Genomic DNA, 8,150 nt, shown 5'->3' on the forward strand with positions numbered 1-8,150 from the left:
AGTCCCACGGTCCAGACTCCCCTGGGGTGGAAAAAAAACCTACACTCCACACCACTGACAGAACTACAACTGCAGATGCCTAATAATCTGATAAGGCCTCTCGTGGGAAGCAAAAGTACAGAGACAACCACAGGAATTAAGAGGGGGGGGGGATGAGGAGAGAAAGGACCCCACGTCCCAGGCGAGAGACACGGCAGGATCAAACCAGACGTGGGCCGATCGTGACACTTTGTGATGGCTCTGTAGGATTTCGTGTTAAGTATTTTTCAGCCTTATTTCTCCCAACATTTCAGCAGTTTTAATAATTTGGTGATCTACTGGTTGCAATTAATGGATGGTTAAAAGGCATTTCCAGTTTTTTTTAAAAAAAATGTGTATATTTTAAAGACTTTTTGACAGTCTAATCCTGCCAGAGGAAAAGGTCACACGCGTAAGAGGCGTTGGCGGACGGCACACCTGCTAACGCCTTAAAAATGCGTTCCAGTTGATTCAAGGAAGTTGGGCTTCACTATGGAACGTCTGCCTGGGCGTGGAGAGAGATGGAAAACCCGGACTCTGTCCAGCCAGGTGTGTGGAGGGGAAGAGCCATTACAGCAATCAGCTCAACTCCCTGCCTGGCCCAAGAGGCCTGAGGCGGCTACTGGGTGAGCCACCACCAGAGGCGTACCAGGGGTAAATGGCACCCAGAGACAAATTGTCCCCAGGACGCCCCCCAGGGTCTGCCCCCCTCCCTCGGCTCCGCCCCTGATGCCCCCAGGCTCCAGCCTCAGAGACCTTCTTTTATGAGTACTGAGGCCGGGGGTGGGGCTTGGGGAGCAGGAAGGGGTGGGACTTCCTGTTTCCCAAGCCCCACCCCTGGCCTCAGTGCTTATAAAAGCAAGTCTCCGAGGCCGGGACTGCAGTCTCTGCTGGCCTGCCCGGAGGGTACCCCTTGTCCCTAGGCAGATACGCCACAGGCCACCACGGATCTAGAGTGAGGAGGCAGGAGACCCCAGGAGAAGACGGGTAAGGGGGCAAAACCTAGAAGAGCAAAGGTGGAAAAATGTGTCGTTTCAGGGGATTGTACCTAGTTGATTGAGATGCATTCCTAGCTCAATGTAATTGCTACAAGATATATGTCACCAGCCCGCTATAGGTTACCACTGCTGTAATGGGACATTCTTTCCTTGATCATTGTTTTACAGCTTCACATGCTGTGTAGATAACTAGGCTCTTCATATTGGAAAAAAAGAGATCTTTTTTCCTGGGCTTCTCTTGGGAGGCCCTACAAATGCTCACCGCTCCGGTGTCAGGAGGCCTGTATTTAGGGTTTTGCTAAAGCTGCTGTTTCGTTTCACTGGGGGGAGGTTGGTAGGGGTTAAATGTATTTCTAACTGCCTTTTCTAGCTGCTGTAGAATGTGTGGTGATTCCAGGTGGCGTCAAGGTCACTGTCTACTCATCTCCTGTTATCTTCATGCACTTACTTTCTGGCGGTCTTTCCCAGGCGGGGGGGGTGGGGGGGGCTGCCAGTTCTTTTATTATTGCAGTTTTCGCGGGCAATTCTCAGTCTTGGCTTTGCCAAGGTAGACCCTGGATCAATAAAGCTGCTGTTCTTCAACAAGAGTCTTTGTGGATTTATTGGGGTTCTGACATCCGGAGATTTACCATCGCTAAAAGACTAGATTATTCAATCAAGAATATCAATTTCTCCTGAGCAAAGCGCAAAGTTCTTGCTCTCCAATATGCTTTGGGATTATCCCTCAGAAATCTAGCCCTGCTATATACCTGGAACAACTTGTTAATTACAATTGCAGACGGGTCATGACTAGAGCAAGGTGTAACGCTTCTCCGTCAGTACATCTTCGAGGTCGCTTCTCTAGTATTCCACAAAAGGAGCGTCGCTGTCGATTTTGTCCTGATACAACTGACTCATTTTCTCATGCAGACCCCTGGTCTACTCAGAGCAACAGCAGGTCTCCTGAGTCTCAGGAAGAGATCTTTCACTTCACCTCCTGCCTGGTCCTTTTAAACTGGAAATCCCAGGTGTCGAACCTGGAACCTTCCGCCTGCACAAGAGGTTCTTCCACCGAGTTATAGCCCCTTCTTTAAAGGGCTGCAAACTGCGAAGCCCCCAGGTTCTGATTTGGCCTCTGCTGTGAACTTCTTAGGCAGCCTTAGACAATTACCTCTCCGTTATCTTCACCCCCAGCCAATTTGGGGATGATAATATTAATGCCATGGTATCGTTGGGGGGGGGGGGGGGGGGTATGGGACAACACATTTCATGTGAAACGTTCAGCACAATCTAAAACTCTGCAGAAACGCTGCATTCTATTTCCTGACTTGTGGTCTGAAATGATACAGGAGGTTTTGTTTTGTTTTGTTGTCTCGTTTTTGCTGTGTGTTTTTTTTTTTCTGCAGCTTAAAAATTATTTATTTTGATTTCTAACCTACCCTTTCCTGAACAAGTTGGGCTCAGGGCAATTCAGTGAATTTCCAGTGAAAACGTCAATATTACTTAGTGCTAAAAAATTGGGAGCTCTGACGGCATCACACACATCACATTGTGGGGAATGTCAGAGGGGGAACCCCAAAACTCAACACAGGGAAGGGAAAATACACTAAATGTGTTATACTTGGGTAGGAAAGGAGGGAGGGGAAAGGAAGAGGGGAGGGAGGGGGAGACCAGTTAGAGGAAATCTGTTGCTGCTCTCAACCACAGAATGTATATTGCAGGCTGTTTTATATTCTTTGATTCTAGGACATCTCAGAGCTGGAGGCCATGTATTTTTGTCCTTGGAGTTCAATGGTGGGGTGCATTTTGGCGTGGGGGTGTGACAGATCAGACCTTTTGAAGTGCAGACTGTCCGTTAGTGGCTTGCTGTGCAACTAGAGCAGTGGTGGCGAACCTATGGCACGGGTGCCAGAGGTGGCACTCAGAGCCCTCCCTGTGGGCACGCGCAAACAGACACACACACACACACACACATTTAGGCTGGCCTGGGCCACTGGGCTCAATTATTAGCATAAAACCTAAGACCTAGTTTTGGGCAGGCAGTGTAGGTAACCCTGTTAAGCGCTGTTAGACCCCACTGAATTTCATGCGAAGAACTAAAGTGCAATCCTTTACCTGGGAGTAAGCTCAGTTGCTGGTAATGAGGCTTGCTTCTGAGTAAACCCTCCTAGGGTTGTTATTCACCTGTTGGAAGAGTTGGACGGTTGCTTTAAAGCAAAGCCAACCGCCTTGGAGCCAACCTTTTTTCTAAACTAAAACCTCAGTATTCAGGTTAAATTGCCGTGTTGGCACTTTGCGATAAATAAGTGGGTTTGGGGTTGCAATTTGGGCACTTGGTCTCAAAAAGGTTCACCATCACTGAACTAGAGTGAATATAAACTCTATTGGGGAGGGGGCGTCTTTCAGGAGATATAGCTTCTACTGCCTGTTCCAATTAGGACTTGACTCCTAATTTTCCTCAAGTGAAAGACAATACCTTGTTAAATAGCACCTGCTAGTGGCCTTCTTTTAGATTTGGGCCTATGCAAAGCAGTTTATTTCTTACCCTTATATGTTATAAAATTATGCATGGGGTAGAAAATGTTGACAGAGAGAAATGTTTCTCTCTTTCTCACAATACTAGAACCAGGGGGCATCCACTGAAAATGCTGGGGGGAAGAATTAGGACTAATAAAAGGAAACACTTCTTCACACAACGTATGATTGGTGTTTGGAATATGCTGCCACAGGAGGTGGTGATGGCCACTAACCTGGATAGCTTTAAAAAGGGCTTGGACAGATTTATGGAGGAGAAGTCGATCTATGGCTACCAATCTTGATCCTCCTTGATCTGAGATTGCAAAGGCCTTAGTAGACCAGGTGCTCGGGAGCAACAGCAGCAGAAGGCCATTGCTTTCACCTCCTGCATGTGAGCTCCCAAAGGCACCTGGTGGGCCACTGCGAGTAGCAGAGAGCTGGACTAGATGGACTCTGGTCTGATCCAGCAGGCTAGTTCTTATGTTCTTATGTTCTCATATTCTACTTCACTGCTCAAAATACAACAACATCAGAACAGATCTGAGAACTGTATTGCCAACGGGATTTATGCTCCTTTCTGATAAGTTAAAAATGGCTAAGCTTCTAAATAACTCTAATGTTGAAATCTCTGAAGCTGTTGCTATATTTTTACTCTGTGTACTGCAAGTTGTGCAATAATGATCTTCTTATTGTATCTGGAATTCTGGACACACACTGGTTTTTATGCCTAATAAAGGTTTTGGATTTGGATAACTAGGCTTTCCCCTGACACTTCCGTCTCATGGGAACTGGATTGTTTCCATTGTCCTGTTGGGGCAGGAGACCAGGTGACTTTATACCTCTGTCCATCACCGACCTTCAGGCGCCTTAGCTCCAAACTAACGCTTTCTCATATTCCTTGGGAAATTGGGAGGGGGTGATTAACATCGGAATAAAATGGGTAGCAAAAGCCAGGTCCCTCAAAACCTGCTTTGTCCGGCTGGGTGCTTTGATACCTATCAATAAACGCTACTGATCAACATGACAGAGTCCGTTGATTGCCTCAAGGTCCGAGACCTAACAATGCATGAAGTGCTTCAGCCAGGTAGGAGAAAAGGCAAGCAGAAACACGGTGGTGCTAGAGGACCACCCCGGGACAGTCTCACCTGTTCATCATAATCTTTTAGGCGCCGCCTCATAGTTTGCATCTCTGCACGCCGAAACTCGGAAGAGTCTCTCTTCTCAGGTTGAAGCAGTGGAAAACCTGCAGAGTTTAACATGAGGGAGGTTTAACAACCCACCACCTTTAGTTGGCATTTTAAAATAGGTTCTAGAGCGTTGCCAGACATTTTGATGAGGGAGGTTATTCAGTCGCCTTGAGGGGATAAACCGGAGCATGAAAGACGCCCCCGCCCCCCCCCAACCAGAGCTGTTGGGGGATGAAGAGAAGCTCCTACCTCTTGGGCGTTGCCTTTTCTTCCACAGCCAAAACCCAAAAAGTCCAACCAGGAGAAACGGAACAAGAACGAAGATCCACATGATCGCAAGATGACGGCCGTCTGCAAGGAGGAACAAACCTTCGGGGAAGGGCGGTATAGAAATTTAATAAAATAAAATAAAAACTTCTCTGGGCATCGGCTGCAAGCAGCCCTCACCCCGACGGCCTGCCTGCAATGGAGGACAGCTGCCTCCAGAGCTGGGGGAGGGACGAACCATGCTGACCGAGATTCATTTGCAGGGCTTCAGCGACCCCCAGGCCCTTCCAGCTGGCCTGGTCTTCTTCAGCCATGGGCAGCTCTTGCTGGAACCAGAGCCGGGGGAGGGGGGGCGCTATTGCACTCAGCTGGCCCCCCCCCCCCCCCCCCCAAAAAAAAAAGGCAGCCCGAACCAAACTGCAGGCAGGGCTGGGAACATTTTTCTGATTTGCACCAAATCACAACTTTCGCCCGGTTCCAAAAAAGAAAAGAAAAAAGAATTCATTTCGTCAAAATTTTAACTCCAAGTTTAGCTGTTTTAAGCATAAGCATAAGCATCTTATTGTCATTGTGCACACACAACGAAATTTACAGCAGCATTCCTCGATGCACACAATGTCAGACTCATACCCCATCCTCGCTTTCCCCTTCCTCCACCCATCCCTACACAGCCCCAAACCCATCGACACGAAGCCGCGGAGTTCAGCATCGCCACAGCTTTAGAGTAGAAGCTGTCTCTAAGCCTCTTTGTCCTAGTTTTGATAGCCCTGTATCATCTGCCGGATGGTCACAGTTCAAAAAGAGAGTGTGCTGGATGAGACGGGTCTCTCGGAATATTTTGGGCTTTCTTTAGGCTTCGGGAATGATAGAGTTCTTCCCAGGAGGGGAGAGGGCAGCCGATAATCCTCTGTGCAGTAAAGGCACGTTTTCTAACCCAAGGGAATATTTTTCAGGCCACGCCAAACAGCACCCATGCAGGATGGAGAAGGGTTGGGGACAAACTATTCCTCACCTTCACTCTGGCAGATGCTGGCCAAGTCCAACGAGGCGCTCTTCTGATCAGCGGGGTTGCTGAGCAGGCAGGTGTAGGTGGAGCCCAGGGAGTCGGGCTGCCAGGACACGTGGAGATCCGCGTCCGAACCTTCTTCTAGGACACCCGGCTGATGCTCCCTTTCCCAAGAGATGTCAATTCCCCCCTTTTCAGACCCCATGCAATGCAGGGTCACGTTGCACATCTCTCCAGTTTTGGAGACCACGTGGTGGTAGATCTCTGGATCTGGGACAGGCTCTGCTCAGAGGGAACAAAATAAATAAATAAATTGAGGTATCTGTTCTCCATGGAAGATGGTCCCTGAATTGGCCACACTGCGGCCATTTCTGTGCGCAGCTGCAGGAGAAAGAGGCAAAGGAGCAGCAGTGGCGTAGTGGCTAAGAGCAGTGGCTAAGAGCAGGTGCGCTCTGATCTGGAGGAACCGGGTTTGATTCCCAGCTCTGCCACTTGAGTTGTGGAGGCTTATCTGGGGAATTCAGATTAGCCTGTGCACTCCCACACACGCCAGCTGGGTGACCTTGGGCTAGTCACAGCTTCTCGGAGCTCTCTCAGCCCCACCTACCTCACAGGGTGTTTGTTGTGAGGGGGGAAGGGCAAGGAGATTGTCAGCCCCTTTGAGTCTCCTACAGGAGAGAAAGGGGGGGTATAAATTCAAACTCTTCTTCTTCTTCTTCTTACCAAAGACAGAGAGGCAGAAGCTCTGCCTGAGAACATCTCCAGAGGCAAACACAACTCGAACCTCCAACGTACAGCCGTCCTCCTCCTCCAGGGCCCTGATCCTTAGCGTGGTCCCGTCCGCCATCTCCAGCCACTGCCCGAACCGCTCCCAGGTACTTTTCCATTCCAGTTTTCCACCCTTCAGAGCAGCAATCGCCATTTGTGGACCCGTCCCTGCTCGCAAAGACCACTCAATCGTGGCCACTGGTTGTTTTTCAGGTAGCTGGAGAGGAAAAGAGGCGGATCCCCCCAGGATCCCATTCACCTGGACAGGTGGCTCCTCTGCTGGATTACATCTGGTGACTGCATTTTCATTGTTTTGGTGGGGAGGAGAAGGGAGAGAGAGAGAGAGAGAAAGAAAAAAAATCAGGTCAAAGGAGAATCGTTGTTGATGTTGATTCGGCATCAATCAGCGCCCCCTCCCCTGCCCCCCGCCCAGGCACTCTCTCCCTACCCCCTTCAGGCTCTGCCTGGGGCCCCCAGGTCCAGGCAGCTGGAGCCGGGAGTGCCCCGAGAGCCACCCAGCCTGTATTGGGGCGCACTGAGAGCGTGAGGAGCAGCCGGAGCCGCACAGGGACAGTTGACCGGTCAGGCCCTCTCACAGTGTCACTGAGGAAATGCTGACACTCAAAATAACAGAGCCATCCCGTGCCCTGCAGGAACACACCATCAAAACCCTCCTGACAAGGCGGCCCAGAGGCGAGGAGGGACCCCCCTGAACAGGGCAACACCCACCCACCCCTGACAAGACTGGGCTAAAGTAAGTGTTTGAAAACTCTTTTCACTCACTCTTTACAGCTTTGTCATCTGCTGACTGAATATCGGCCAGTCCCCTCCCGGGGGGTTAATGCCGGACATCATCTACTTATTTTAATTGTGGAAGATCACTGCTGCTAGTGTTTTAATGTTTAATTTATTTATAGTTTTAATTGAAACTATTTGATGTATTTAAATGTTGATTGTTTTGTGAACCGCCCTGAGCCCTTCGGGGGTAGGGCGGTCTATTAAATTGAATAAATTAATAATAATAATAATAATCATCATCATCATCATCATCATCTCCCTGCTTATATTTCTTTTTATTATTATTTTGTTTTATCCTAAAACAAATAAAAACTAGATAAATAAATAATAGGATATCTTATTTTGCTCCCTCTAGAATCCACGGAGCACTCGCAGGGACCGAAGAAATCAATCCCCCTAATAGGCCTGATTAAAAACCTCAGCTGCACAGATCGGCGAGAGTGACGGAGCCCACAATCCCCTTCCTTCATAGTCACAAACGCAATATTTTGCCCCCCCCTCCCCCTGATGTCTCCAGTCCTAAATATCCTCTCAAAACCCCGCACATATCTGAGTATCACAAAACAGCAGCAGCCTCTTAGGGCGGGGGTCCCCAACCTTGTTGAGACCGTG

This window comes from Sphaerodactylus townsendi, linkage group LG01 (assembly GCF_021028975.2).
Source record: "Sphaerodactylus townsendi isolate TG3544 linkage group LG01, MPM_Stown_v2.3, whole genome shotgun sequence".
NCBI classification, from domain to species: domain Eukaryota; kingdom Metazoa; phylum Chordata; class Lepidosauria; order Squamata; family Sphaerodactylidae; genus Sphaerodactylus; species Sphaerodactylus townsendi.